The sequence below is a fragment of the Schistocerca gregaria genome, chromosome 3 (genome assembly GCF_023897955.1).
Source record: "Schistocerca gregaria isolate iqSchGreg1 chromosome 3, iqSchGreg1.2, whole genome shotgun sequence".
Lineage (NCBI taxonomy): Eukaryota > Metazoa > Arthropoda > Insecta > Orthoptera > Acrididae > Schistocerca > Schistocerca gregaria.
Genome location: NC_064922.1, coordinates 216,643,719 through 216,659,907, shown reverse-complemented (window position 1 = coordinate 216,659,907; position 16,189 = coordinate 216,643,719).

Here is a 16,189-nt window from a genome sequence, read left to right as displayed (position 1 = left end):
CCTTTGGATAAAAATGTAATACTAACTGAGGTGCAAAATCGTCCACTCATGGAAGTATGAAAGGTGCGCCCACAATGAAGAGCGAAATCAACTATATATCGGCCTAACATCGTGTAGGACGCCCACGTACACTCAGAAGTGCCGCAAAAAGACGTGGCATGGACTCAGCTGATATCTGAGGCATTGCTGCAAGGAATCGAAACCATGAATCCTGCAGGGCAGTCCATAAATCCTCAATAGTACGAGGGTGGGGTGGGGTGGAGATCTGTTCTGAATAGCACGTTGCCAGGCATCACTTATATGCTCAATAATATTCATGACTGGTGAAGTTGGTGGCAATCGCAAGTGTTTAAGCTCAGAAGAGTTTTCCTGGAGCCACTCTGTAGCAATTCTGGACGAGTGCGGTATCGTATTGTCTCACTGGATTGCCCAAGTCCGTCGGAAAGCACAATGGACATGAATGGATGCAGGTGATTAGAAAGAATGCTTATATGTGTGACATCTATCAGAGTCGTATCTACACGAATCGTGGGTCCCATATCACTCCAACAGCATACGCCCCACTCCATTACAGAGCCTCCATCTGCTTACACAGTCCCCTGCTGACGTGCCGGATTCATGGATTAATGAGATCTTATCCATACGCTCGATACAATTCGAAACGTGACTCACTCGGCCAGACACCAAGTTTCTAGTCATCAACAGTCTAATGTTGGTGTCGACGAGCGCAGGCGATGCGTAAAGCCTTGTGTCGTGCAGTTATCAAGAGTACACTAGTGGTCCCTCGTCGCCTAAAGCCGTTATCGATGATGTTTCGTTGAATGGTTCGCATGCTGTTGACGGTCGAGCATTGAAATCTGCATCAATTTGAGGAGGTTTTGTATTCCTGTCACGTAAAACGATTCCCTTCAGTCGTTTTCCCGTCCTTGCAGGATCTCTTTCCGGTCTCATGGATTTTATGTTTTACCCGGTTTCTGATACACACGGTACATTCGTGAAATGGTCGTACGGGAATATCTCCTCTTCATCGCTTCCTCGGAGACGCTGTGTCCCATCATCGTGCTCTGTCTATAACACAACATTCAGGCTCACTGAAGTCTTGATAGCCTGTCATTGTAGCAGCAGTAGCCGATCGAAGAAATGCACAAAACACCTGATGCCTTTGGTAGCAGCAGCGCCATATTCTGCATATTGTATATCTCTGTACTTGAATACGCATGCTTATACCAGTTTCTTTCTCGCTTCATTGTATATCCACTTTACACCTCAGATGAATTTATGAGAGCTTCGGCCATTTTTCGCTTGTATCCACCCTTTCTTTTTAAAGCGTCGCGGAGCCCGAGGGTGATATCGGTGAGTGTCACACTTTTCCACCACTAAAGAGGAAGCACCAGGCAATTTTGGAGCAAATTTGAATGTGCTGCGCCGCAATGTGCTTCACTGAGGCGTTGTTGTACTTGTTTCTATTATCCTGTACATTAATCCTGAAACAGTCAGCACTTGAGACAAAACAACATCAGTAATTACAAACTTTTCCGAATCACAAACAGCTGTTAAAATACACAAATTTAAGGAATTCACAACACAAACCAGTTTACTTAATAGGTAGTAATGGAGCTCCTTGGTCTCAGATCGTAGAGACACCTAAAGCGTACTACGAATGCCATCAACGCTTGAGAAATTACTGAAGATAATTATCATGAAAACTAGATTTTGCTGTATGCTGTACTGTATGTATTGAGAAATTCCTTATTTCTGGTCGTTGGTTGAGCCACACCTATTGTCTCGGGAATGTGCAACGGTATAGAAAGTCAGCACTTTCATAAAATCGTATTCTCAGTTTTTTGTTTGACATAATCCTCTTGTGGGAAATTGATGTTCAGTTTATGCTATCAAGAAAGGAAAAAATACTCCAAACTTCTATCACAGCCAGCTTGCCTTGGAACGTGAATCTTCTTGAGCTATTTGTAAGGTGTCTATGTAAACTGACAATCCTAATCGATTTCTAGTAACAGGTTTTCAAATAAAACTCAAGCGTCTTCGTCTTTTTCCTCACATCATAGTTACTTCGTGTGTTAAGAAAGAACGTGTGGTCTAATAATAAAAGATACAGATACTCCACACCAGCTATTACAGTACTGGCAAGCGTTTTGTCTTGTCTACGGTGGTACAAACACACCAAGTACATTCTTCGATTTCTAAGACAATTATGGAAAGCTTATAAAGGCATCAGGGTAAAAAAAGAACCCGTAGGATCAGGAAGGCATTCAGCATTAATTCACACTGTTTCCTAACAAAAATTCAATAGATACGAACCTACGAAATACTGGAGCAGATTTTTGCGTTGGGTGGAAGGGTTCTATTGCCAATACATCACGTATTAACAATTTTGAAGGAGAGAATTTTACAAACGGGAAAGTAAATTACCTATTTAATACTGTCGGCAACTACATAGGGCTGTTAGTGGTTGATGTTCTTCTATGCAAATAAGATACAACCCTAGAAAACAAGAGTGTGAAATACTGGAAGTCCGGCAGAGAATCAATGTTTGGAGCAGTGGGAAGGGGTTGACCCTCAGCATGAATAAATGTAACCTATTGTGCATAAACATGCGAAAACATGTTATTGTGTAGTTACACCATTACAGAACCATCATTGGAAGCAGTCACATTCGTACTGTGGTACAGGCACACCAAGTACATTCTTAGATTTCTAAGACAGTTATGGAAAGCTGATAAAGACATACATTCACACTGTTTCCTAATGAAAGATTCAATAGATACGAGCCTACGAAATGTCGGAGCAGCTTTTTGTGTTGGTTGGAAGGGTTATATTGCCAGTACATCACATACTATCAATTTGGAAGAAGAAAAATTTACAAACGGAAAAGTAAATTTGGGCATATGTCACGGTTCACAGATCCAACCTACCTATTTGAACACTGATTTGTTTAGAAACTAAATTTTGAAAGTTTGTTATATCTGAAATTATTGTTATCCAGCCCCTAGGCCCTCAGTTGTTAAGTATCCAGTGCATAGCCTTTAGCCGATCTTTTACAGGAAATATTTTAAGGTAATGCATTCGGCCATCTGAAATTACAATTTTTAAAATTGGTTCGTTTAAAAAGTTTTTTTATAAAAATTTCTCTATTTGAAATTCTTGTTATTTAGGATCAAAGCCCTGGGATTTTCAATGTGTTGTGTGTTGCCGTTAGCCGAATATTTACGTGAAATATTTTTTTAAAGTAAGGCCTTGAGCAGCGTGTATTCTTCAAATCAATTTTTGTAGCTTGTGGTCAGGCGTTTAGCCCTTATTGTTTCTGTTGTGGTTTTGAGCCTTCAGCCCAGGAAGTATCACAAGCTATCTTAACTTGGCCTTTAGACGTATTGTTTTAATCTGAACATTTTAAGGCAATGTGTAAATAAGCAGTTCTTAGGAAATATAACTTTGTGTGTTTTGTGCAACAAACAGTAACTAATTATAGCCCCCTCCACAACAACAACCTGTGCTGCTCTATCCTGCGTAACCAGATTTATATCCTTATCGGTACAAACCCGTTCTGCCTCTTCAATGTCATACATCGCGTAGGGTGGATTGCTGGGGCTAATTGATCGCAGAATGCTGTGCGCAAACCTTGCTCTCTCAGTCCTTCCGCCAAACTTGTCGTGCGCAGAAGTTTCTCTCAGCCACCATTGTGACTTCTATCAGGTGAACGCTGGGTTCTACGCTGTACAGAGAGTGAAGCCAGTGTCTGTGTTCAAGCCTTTGTCAACTTGTGTTTCAAGAGCCTCCTTTAGAACTCAGTCTCCAACCGACGATTGTCTAAACACTTCTGAATACAAATTTCACTATTCCCCTGTAGCCAAGCAATGTCCTGCAGCAGCGGATTTTGTTGCTTTCTTAAGTGTCTGTCGTCTTTTCAGCTTACAGCTTTCCCCTACACGCAATGTCTGTCAGATTTATGCCTCCCACCCAGTCATCTTTAGCTGTGACTAATACTGAACGAGTTTTCAAGGATGGACCGAAAACGCATTTAATGTTATGTCGAGCAAAGTTTCTGCCGATTTTGTTTGATTCTCTGCGGAAATACTGAAAATTCGCCTTAGTCGTATTCTCCTCGTTGTGTTCATTTGCGGAGCCTCCTTCTTCTTCCTAAAAGTACGACAGTTTTGTGTCCCGCCCTACCCATGCTTACTAAATACGTCCTCATGATGATTGTGTTTCCTATCCGGGATGTTTTCGTGTGATAGACGAGTATATGTAGAACACCTTTACGCTGTGTAGAATAATGACGGATGGGAGTCCAAAAACACAAATTGTTGTGGATGGTGTTCAGCGAGGATCAACCACAATAAATAACGGTGCTATAGACCAGATCGCTAGAAGAGGTAGCATGTTCATTGTAAGAGAAAATGTCGAGTAAGTAGTGAAGGAGAGCCAAGCCAGAACAGTCTGAATTTCGCCCTCAGTTCCACTCCCAACTCGTACTTCTCCTCGTCCGCCACTTCTGAATTGACGGGGAAAGGCTACGATTGAACTCATCTGCTGGAGAGAAAGGATATAACGTAGTGTTTTCAGTTCTTTATTTATTTTCGGGGGCGTTATCCTGGCCTCTCCATTCTCCGCTGCCATCTTCATACCACTTTTTGTCGCAACCATCCCCACTTCTTTCCATCGCGTCTGCGAGAGTGCACACCTCGAAGTTACAAGACCAACTGACCTAATTCACAATTCCGTAGGAATATAGCATCACCCACTCTCCCAGGTGGAGGAGTAAACTGTAAAAACATCTCAGTCTGTGTCGAACCTTTGCAGAGGAATGATGTAAGCGATGTGTTCAATTAAAAACGCGATGTTGTTGGACGCAGAGTACCTTAATAACTGTGCCACCTGTCAGAGTTCAGCCAATGGCTATGTCTGTAGCTTCCTACATGAAGATGGGAAAGAAGTGGGAATGGACGAGCATAGGGGAAATACTTTCGGCAGACTGGTCGAAGATGCATTTCCGAGCTCGTAGAGACTAATGCCTGCGCTAGAGCTGTTCATGTTCTTTGAAATGTTTGTCTCTCCATATAAAACATCGATGAAATAGTCCCACAATAAAAAATGATATCGTCAGAAAATCATTGATGAAACTTCACCTATTCACACCCTGCTAAAAGTAAGAGTGAAACAAAATCATAATCTCGCCTGAATATTGAACAACGCTTTGTAAATATTCTGATTAATATTACATATTCGAAAGGACCACAAACTGCAAAGCCCAAATTTCTAAGATGAATGAGCTTTTTCTTCGTAGGGGGCAGTCCATTTGCACTACCCTATAACGATTCTTCTTTGTAATAAAACGTATATGAAGTCTTCAGTCTGAGAATCACAAATAAATTTTGAGATGCAATAGTTAAATTTACATCTCACATATACCATAGCGCTAAATATGTCGAAGGTCTCCTATGGATCAGCATTTGGGAACACAAGCACCCAACTCCACGCATTGTCCATAACCCACACACCGCCAGGGGTAAGCACTGAGTGTCCACTTCCGCCGCTGCTCAACCACCTTACTAATCAGTTCGCTATTCAGCCACCCAGAGGGTGATGAGAGTGCTACCAGACGATCAGCCAGCAGCCGCAGGGTGGCGGCTCGCTTCTTTGTCAAAGTCCAGCGACTGCACATCGAAATTCGGTGTCTTTTGACGTACTCTCTCCCAAGAGTTTGCTTCCTGTTGTAACACCAGCACCTCAAACCTGTAGACAAAACTGTTCCTCCCTTCTCATTCCCACTTCTCGTCTCCTCCCCCATATATTAATTGGAGGGAAATTCTCAGTCCCCCATGTGCATCCTCTATGCTCTCATCCCCTTCCCCACCTTCTCCTTTACCTTTAAGGAATCTGCAAACCATATATTGTCTGTCACCTTGATCCCCCTCATCCGCTAGTGTCTCCCTTCCTCTCCACCCCCCACCCATTGCCATGCCTTTACCGCTGTGTCCCACCCTCTCTCCATCTCCACACCCTCCGCCTCCTTTCCCAATGCAACTTTCACCACCTACCCCTCCTGGATGTTGAGCTTCACCCTGACATCTACCCTTCCTACCAACTCTAAATCCATCTTCCTGCCTCCTCCTCAGGGCTCCCTCTCCTCCCCCTTCCTTCTACTAAGCGACTTCCCCCTCCTACTCCCCCCACCCTCTGTTGTGCTCCTGTTGTGTCTCTGCACTCCCTCCTGCCCTGTCTTCCCTCTTCATCTCTTGCCCCACCAGTCTCCTGGCTCTTTGTGTACCTTGCTGATGTCAATACTCTCTTCATCCCGCCACCTCCCCTGCTACCTCTTGCTCTCCCCCTTAATCCCTTGCCCCACCCGTCTCCTGCCTCTTCGTGCACCTGCTGATGCCCCTACTCTCTTCATCCCACCGCCTCCCCTGCTGCCCCTTGCTCTCCCCTCCTTTTACATCCTCTTCGACCAATTCCTCGGCAGGTCCCATCTGGCAGTTTTATACTTCACTGTGTATGCTCGAAGTAGGTTTTGTGTCTGTTGGTCTGGAGTGTTTTTAATACAGTAGCCGACTTTTAACCTGTGCATGTGTATTCAGGATTTTATTTGTGTTTTAAGAATCGCCAACTGTGTCTTTTAACTTTATGGTGACTTTTTTAATTGTCCCCCCATGAACATCTCTCTGTCAGTGTATTTTTACCTCCATTATCTCCCATTACTCTCTTTTATGTTCCCCTTTCATTATCGCCTTACAGATGTATCATTTTATTCTTGTGTTGGTTGTCTATTCACTCGGCGGAAGAGTGGCGGATTGTGTCGCTGACAGCACTCCCCTGCCCATATGGGGCCGGGGAATGAAATCACAATAAAGAAAAAAAACTCAGTCTGTGCTTAGCTGCCAGAAAAAACATGTAAGATATTTATTTATTAATTTTTGAGGTTATTACCATGCTTTCCTTTCCTACAGACGTCTCCAAGGTCCGACACCTCCCAAGAGAACCATTTGCCACCGCCCCCAATTCTTCCGATTGTGCATGTGTGAGTATATGATCAGATTGCTATGTGCTCTAGTCCACAACACGACTCGAAAGTGGCGGAAAACACTTCTATAGACAACCACTCTTTATGTGATGATCAAGCTTTCAGTTGTAGTAGTTCTTTGAAAGTATGTGCTTGCACTACAATTACTTACAATGTATGTGGTTCACTGCCGATTGACGATAACACTATGCTAACAATACATGCTAGTCCATCTGTTGCTTGCCCCAGAGAGCTCACCTGGCTGTATGTGGAACCACTCAGCTAATTCACTGGGGAAGGGGTTAGAAACTGACAGTATTCCGCAATTATCTAACAGCACCAATCCGTGGTTACGTGAGGTGGTGTCTTTCTTTTCGAGGGTATTATACTACAGCGGCCGTCTCCAGTGCCTGACATAAATTCATGCTGAAAGTTTCTCTAGGACACAAGACTGTGACAGAGTCTAAGGAGATTAAACAAATACCTTGTACATCAAAGAGAACATCGATTCTTTGTAACACAGCCACCAATGTGTGATTGCTGCCTGCTATATGCCACAATATCACACGACAAACACACTGCATTCGAGGGTTTTATTCACACTCCAAGACCTCCAGTTGCCTCCGTCTTCACCCCATACATGTATTAATCTATCGCTCATCTCTAGTACAAATCTACCAGATGATACCACATTTTTAAATGAAGCGAAATCTTTAACTATTTTAGTGTTTTCAGTTAGCTGGAGAATTGGTATTGTTTGAGAATGATCTCAACATCCAAAATTAGTGTCTGTGTAAGTCTTGTATATAAACTGTGAGGCACATAGATATTACACGCAATTCATTCACAAGAAATATCTGTACAGAACAGTACCCCACACACATACCAGAAAAAAAACGACTGTTTTTACGTTCGACGATAAGCTATGAGTACAATGCACTTCTCTCTCGCTCTCTCTCCTTGCTAATTTGTAACACCCAATAGAGTGAAGCTACGAAGAGTTATAGCGACACTTTGCCCTCTATTTTGAAATGAGCTGCTCCTTCATTGAATCTATCGTCACAGAATCCTGAGAAAACTCTAAATTTTTTCTCTCCCAATGGATCTTGTCCGCTGGACAAACCTCACTGCCACAATGTATCCTATTTAATTTCGAACTGACCAGAAGTAGGAAGGCACTATACCCATAATTCGACGTCTTGTGATGGAACAGAGCGAGCTGAGGTCCAAGCAATTAACACACTTCAGTATTTTGCTTTCAGAAAGAGCATAATGTGTGTTGCAAGCCTGCACGACCAACCGACGCTAGTAACGTTACTGACATTTTGCGAATACTGTTGAGTACATCATTCGGCACACATCTAAGTACACACGGTCTCTCTAGATGCACTCCTTTATTACTGTAAAATAGATATGAGCCCGAAACATTTAATAGTGTGGTGGTGATACAACAGATAGTTACGAAGAAGGAGAAGGAAGAAAACGAATAAACATGTGGTTTATGCATCACGCAACACCACGCCGCAATTCGTGACCGACGAGCGGGCAATTCAGCTCGCTATATCGACTCATCTTTCTCTCTGTCGTCATATTTAAGTCTATGCTCACCGTCCCTAGTTTCACATTGACCGTCATTCTAGCCTCGGACGTAACACTTTAAACAATTATTCAGACCCCATATTGTTATTACGATCCCAGACTCGCATACTATGATCGATGCTATCACTACATCTCATCATTTCAGTCGCCGATTCTAGTCGAAAGTCCGAATAAAAACCAGATAACCAATATTACGTTCCTTACTGCCCACTGCAATATCAATTTCCTTTCAACGTGGATGGAAGTGCTTCACAAACACAGTAACACAACAGAGCCACTTCTAACATCGCGAAATGATCTGACAGGAGAACAGGAAACAAGTGTCAGTATAGTTGTTTGTTAGTAATTCAATGTACACGTCAGACCTGTGTGAATATAAACCCGTATCATTAAAACTACTCCCAAAACCTATGCAAGTAACAACTTTCCAGCCTCACACAAGGTGTACTTGTATGACTCACGGCTTGTCTCGGTCCAACCAAATAGGCTTACTCGCGGTCGCATTACAATTCGAAGCGCTATGTTGGTACTGGGAAGGGGCTTAAATGAGTGTCAATAAAATCCCTATAATGCAGGAAGGGAACCTACGTATTACAACTCTGTAACAACCCAGACGAATTCACAAGTACCTTACCAAATTACTCAGAAAATAACCATGAACAGCCCCTGAAGTTTTGTGGGTGGATTTCTGGTTCAACATGTGCACATCGAAGTTTACCTAACAAATAGCTTTATACACTCCTGGAAGTGGAAAAAAGAACACATTGACACCGGTGTGTCAGACCCACCATACTTGCTCCGGACACTGCGAGAGGGCTGTACAAGCAATGATCACACGCACGGCACAGCGGACACACCAGGAACCGCGGTGTTGGCCGTCGAATGGCGCTAGCTGCGCAGCGTTTGTGCACCGCCGCCGTCAGTGTCAGCCAGTTTGCCGTGCCATACGGAGCTCCATCGCAGTCTTTAACACTGGTAGCATGCCGCGACAGCGTGGACGTGAACCGTATGTGCAGTTGACGGACTTTGAGCGAGGGCGTATAGTGGGCATGCGGGAGGCCGGGTAGACGTACCGCTGAATTGCTCAACATGTGGGGCGTGAGGTCTCCACAGTACATCGATGTTGTCGCCAGTGGTCGGCGGAAGGTGCACGTGCCCGTCGACCTGGAACCGGACCGCACCGACGCACGGATGCACGCCAAGACCGTAGGATCCTACGCAGTGCCGTAAGGGACCGAACCGCCACTTCCAGCAAATTAGGGACACTGTTGCTCCTGGGCTATCGCAGAGGACCATTCGCAACCGTCTCCACGAAGCTGGGCTACGGTCCCGCACATCGTTAGGCCGTCTTCCGCTCACCCCACAACACTGTGCAGCCCGCCTCCAGTGGTGTCGCGACAGGCGTGAATGGAGGGACGAATGGAGACGTGTCGTCTTCAGCGATGAGAGTCGCTTCTGCCTTTGTGCCAATGATGGTCGTATGCGTGTTTGGCGCCGTGCAGATGAGCGCCACAATCAGGACTACATACGACCGAGGCACACAGGGCCAACACCTTGCATCATGGTGTGGGGAGCGATCTCCTACACTGGCCGTACACCTCTGGTGATCGTCGAGGGGACACTGAATAGTGCATGGTACATCCAAACCGTCATCGAACCCATCGTTCTACCATTCCTAGACCGGCAAGGGAAGTTGTTGTTCCAACAGGACAATGCAATTCCGCATGTATCCCGTGCCACCCAACGTCCTCTAGAAGGTGTAAGTCAACTAGCCTGGCCAGCAAGATCTCCGGATCTGTCCCCCATTGAGCATGTTTGGGACTGGATGAAGCGTCGTCTCACGCGGTCTGCACGTCCAGCACGAACGCTGGTCCAACTGAGGCGCCAGGTGGAAATGGCATGGCAAGCCATTCCACAGGACTACATCCAGCATCTCTACGATCGTCTCCATGGGAGAATAGCAGCCTGCATTGCGGCGAAAGGTGGATATACACTGTACTAGTGCCGACATTGTGCATGCTCTGTTGTCTATGTCAGTGTGATCATGTGATGTATGTGACCCCAGGAATGTGTCAATAAAGTTTCCCCTTCCTGGGACAATGAATTCACGGTGTTCTTATTTCAATTTCCAGGAGTGTAGTTTCTAGAAGCGAAATGTACTCTCTAGTGGTCACGGCAGTACCATATGACTCGTTCTAGCAAGAGTAACAAGCAGCAGCACCGAGAACTTGTAAATATCAGCGTTATACTACAGTGTTCCTAAGTCTGAGTACTTTGTACATTCGATATGTATACGATCCAGCAAAACTCCTATGTGCTACAAAGACAAAGAACCATTCAGGTAACAACCATCTCTCTCTCTCTCTCTCTCTCTCTCTCCTTATAAAGCAACAACAATTGCATAGCAAACGAATACGTGCCTCGGGTGGGTAGAAGCTCTTGTTACTGACGAAATCGGAACGATGACCAGTTTAATGTGTCTCAAGTTACGAAAAGGGCCGGTTTGATCTTAGCTGCACAATGTCTAATTAATCACTTTTAGATTAAATACTGTCATTCTTTTTAAGCAGTTACAGGTGGAGCTTCATAAACAGATATTTGGTGTGTCCTTTAATGTAGTAAACATACTCCAGTCCATCCTTCTCGGTGATTACTCCAATGTATAACCACCTACAAATGTTATTAACAGTAAATCCTAGTTCCATTTATTCCCCAGTGCCAGATACCCTTCTTCATGGACTATAAAGCAATATATGTGAACTTTCTTGTATATATGGAACAGCTTCCAATTTTTACAGTTACGGTTTTATATTCATCCTTTTTTCAGTAGCTTTCACTAAATACCGAAGTTTTCTCCTTGGGTTTCCTGTTTTCTTTTGCATGAAGGTAAAGGGAGAACAATTTGTTTAATGGGGAATGGTTTAAGCCTGCTCGACACGTCGGTTCTTTGTCGTAACACTTGCCGTATAACATTTTTTTGTGGGTATCAGTCCTAGCTTAGCGATATCTATATTGGATGTTATTGTGGAGAATATCGTCCTACAATGTGAAAATGTGTTTCTCCTGCTTTAATGTAACACTTATACGTCTGTCGTGAAGCCATTGTTCAGATTCTCCATGTAATTTACAGGCAAAAGTTTAAAACCGTATGTTGACGGAACATAGTTACAAAGCATTCTGAATTACGTGATGTTCTGACAACTTGCAGAAATATCATTTCTTGTAAGCATGGCATCTAGAAAATGTAGCTGCTGTCTTTTTCTACCTCTGAAGTAAAATTTTATGTAGGCATCGTAGGAGGTGACTCAGCTGCTCCACACTCTGAAAGAAACGCTTATAAGGCAATAACAATGAAACCACTTTCTAAGTCGTAAAGTTAATGTACTGTCTCTTAGCAAACTAGTGGATTTTATACGTCTTTTAAATCGAGAATGTACACACAGTGAATCACATTTCCCTTGTCAGATTGGGTTTTTCAGACTAGCTCAACCAATAACAATGTCCACTATAGATTTGAACAGTCTGCCTGAGTTGCAGATCTGGGTTCGGAATGGAGGAGACATTGTAAGTCTCTACTAATTATTCACTTAACAACAGCAGCAATATTTATACATACCTATGAACATGTTTCAGAGCTTAAAGTTTCACCCGAAACAGATTTAACCTTCACTAGAATGGATGTGCCAGAATAACAAGTACATTCTGCGATGATTGATAGCTTTCACTCCAAAATAGTGGTAGTTTCCGGTTCAGTTAGCTTCTCTTATCAATTTTACACGCCGCCTTCTTGAACAGGAGATGAGTGACAGATAATACGTGTATGGTGGGCGTAGAGGCTGTGGCGACCGAAGGCAGTTTAATGTGGATGCAGCTGTACACCCAAGAAAGTAGTGTTCTTTCCGATTGGAATTTTGGTGTAGGGAAAACAACAATACCACATCCTGACTCTGCTACAAGGAAACGACATTTTCTTTGATGTACAAGGTGGATGGTTTGTGACAACGTTTTGGCCGTCGTGTGTCATAGTGAAACTTGCAGGGTGAATTTGCACGCATCAAAATAAATGTTTTGCGTCACTCCAGTTCCCGAAACTCCTAAAGATAGACGTTGACTGTAGATTTTGCTGCACAGTCACATTCCCGTTGACTGCTCAGAGATTCCACTAAACACGCCCAAAGATGTAAACAAACAAACATGCATGAGGAGAACTTATTAGAAGGAAGGGGTCCGCCAGCCTGTTCCAGTCAATCGACCAGGCTGCTGTAGTCTGTAGTTCAATCATACCTAGACGGTCAATACGGCAGTTCGATTGCGTCCACATCGTTACTTTGTTCCAGGAAGAGCTCTCAACAAGGGAGGAGTCCCGGCGCCTAGGAGTGAACCAAAACGATTTTGTTCGGACATGGGGGAGATACAGTGAGACAGGAAGTGTCGATCACATGCTCTCTCAGGCCGTCCAAGGGCTAATACTGCAGTGGATGACCGCTACATATGGATTATGCCTCTGAGGAATCGTGACAGCAACGCCACCATGTTGAATACTGCTTTTCGTGCAGCCCCACGACGTCGTGTTTCCACTCAAACTGTGCGTAGGAGGCTGCATGATGCCCAACTTCACTCCCAACGCCCATGGCGGCGTCCATTTTTGCAACCACGACACCATGCCGCGCGACACTGATGGACCCAACAAAGTGACGAATGGACCGCTCAGGGTTGGCATCTCGTTCTCTTCACCGATGAGTCTCGCATATACCTTTGACCAATCATCGGAGACGTGTCTGGAGTCCACCAGGTCAGGACGAACGCGTTAGACTTACTGTCCAGCGAGTGGAGCAAGGTGGAAGTTCTCTGCTGTCTTGGGGTGGCATTATGCTGGCCCGACGTACATCGCTGGTGGTCATGGAAGGCGCCGTAACGGCTGTACGATATGCGAATACTATCCTCCGACCGATAGCGCAACCAAATCGACAGCATCTTGGCGAGGAATTCGTCTTCATGGACAAGTCGCGCCCCCATTGTGCACAACGTGTGAATGAATTCCTTCAAGATGACGACATCGCTCGACTAGAATGGCCCGCATGGTATCAAGATATGAACCCTATCGAGAATGCCTGGGACAGGTTGAAAAGGGCTCTTTATGGACGACGTGACTGAGCTGTGCACGTCTAGTTTTCATCCCATTAGTTGTTTGTCATCTTCTATTACCGTAGTGCCGCCTCGTTTTCTTATTACATTTATGAACATTAAATTACTACTGGTTCACCAAAGGTTATTAATCTCAATCAGTACACCAAATATAAAGTGGAAGTAGGTGCCAAGGAATAACTGGTGAAATTATACACAATTTTCAGTAACACTCTTTATTCAAATTTGGTGCAAGACTTGACAATTTTTTTTTTTAAACCAACCCTCATTTACCAAATAAGTCACAATTTACGGTAGGAAAGGGCTTTTAATCATTAATTAGTGTAAAAAATTTCACGCGAATAAAATGCAAGTACAGGCAAGCAATTTGAGGTATACAACGCAACGCTATATAATATTTCTAGCTCAGCTAAATTACAGGTGAATTTCACTCCTTTCATTAAATGGCGCAGAATCTAACTTGTCTGCAACATATAAAGACAATCCTGTTTACAAAAGTTCTGAAAATAGAAAAACCAGAACGCATGAGTCATGCACACTGGGTGGACATTCACAGTTAATAACAGTAACGATTCCAAAATATATAAAAAACTAATTTTAAAAATTTCTCACAGTTAACTTACGACAAACACACACGCTCGCCAGGTAGGGCTTGCGAAGTTTTGCAACAATCTCCTTTCAAGGCAACAATTTCTACCTGTAAAGAAATGGCAGACTTTTGCATGGCAAGAAAAACACACTAATAACCAGCTACCTGTATAAAACACATAAACATGTTGAGTTTAAGCCTTAAAAGGTATTGAATTGGGAAAACACACAACAGTTTATGCTCACAACAAACAATATAAAAAATCCACTAAGACGTACATTAACTTTGCTTGATTACAGCCAAATATACATAAACACAAATTTGCGTAAATTACAGCTGTGGTGTCACCGCCAGACACCACACTTGCTAGGTGGTAGCCTTTAAATCGGCCGCGGTCCGGTAGTATACGTCGGACCCGCTTGTCGCCACTATCAGTGATTGCAGACCAAGCGCCGCCACACGGCTGGTCTAGAGAGACTTCCTAGCACTCGCCCAGTTGTACAGCCGACTATGCTAGCGATGGTTCCCTGACAAATTACGCTCTCTTTCGCCGAGCCGATAGTTAGCATAGCCTTCAGCTACGTCATTTGCTACGACCTAGCAAATCGCCAGTATCCGTACTATTGATATTGTGAATCATGTACCATAAAGAGCGACGTTCTCCGTTAAAGGATTAAAGTTAAGTATTCCACTAGCTACGCTCGTTTTTCTCAATTCTAATTCCCTTGTCATGTTCCAGACCTCACGCCAGCCTGCGTGAGCTAAAACGCGTGCATTTCGGCCTCCTTTAACCACAACAACAGCTTCCAAATGAGCAGGAATTCGTTCGTGACTAGTTCTTACCACGAGGCAAAAGGAATTTGTCTTCTTTCGTAGAGTACTTTTTACATGTGAGTCTAGTAACAGTAGTTTGGCAGGCGAGAGAATGGATCAGGTCTTAGTGCCTTGCATTTTAAACATTACAGTCATTGGTGCGGTTGGTTGGTTTGTGGGGATTAAAGGGACCAGACTGCTACGGTAATCGGTCCTAGTCATTGGTGCCTCAGGCCCTCACAGACATGGCAGAGGCTAACTGTCGAGTAAACCCGTATGTAGTCTGGGAGAGGAAAGAAGCAGTCCGAACCACAGATTTACTCTGACTCCCCCTCTTTCGTCCTCAAAAGGGGACAAACGGACGACCCTTTCTAATATTACCACCTTCCCACGGGTGGGCAAACGAGAATGAATGGCGGGAAACCCCCCCCCCCCCAAAAAAATACAGCTTGTACAATTAACAAGAATAAGTAAATTGAATTCAATTTAATTTCATAAAATTTGTTAACAATCAACACTCAACCTTTGGTGCGATTCAACTCCCAGGTATGAACCGACACAGCACCTCCTAATGCTATGCCGAGTCGCCCACTGCGAGCCGTTTCAACGGACGCAGGAAGGCGCGCGGATTTTCAGAACTTCCTCAGCGGTCGACAGCATACGGCCGAAGTGCAGATTAGGCCCCTTGCGGACCCACACTCAGGATACTTCCTTTCGAGACGAGCAGTTGACGCCCCTTACCACGGAGCCGCTGCTCGCGACGCTTATGTTGATGCCGCGGTCTGCGTGCTGTCCCTCTAGCACCGGCAGAGAAGTCGCTTCTTCATGCCCCGACTGCCAGATCTCTACGAGAGCCCATACAGCCATTTCTGAAACCTACGCGAACAGCCCACTTTTCCCCTCTCCCGCTAGAGGGAGACACCGAAGCCTTCAATTGCGTCGACGGCGCCACCGCCAGTAAACGGAGGGCAACTGCTTCGCGCTACGCGCTGCGGCGCGCATTTCAAGGCTTACTACGGCTCAATTTA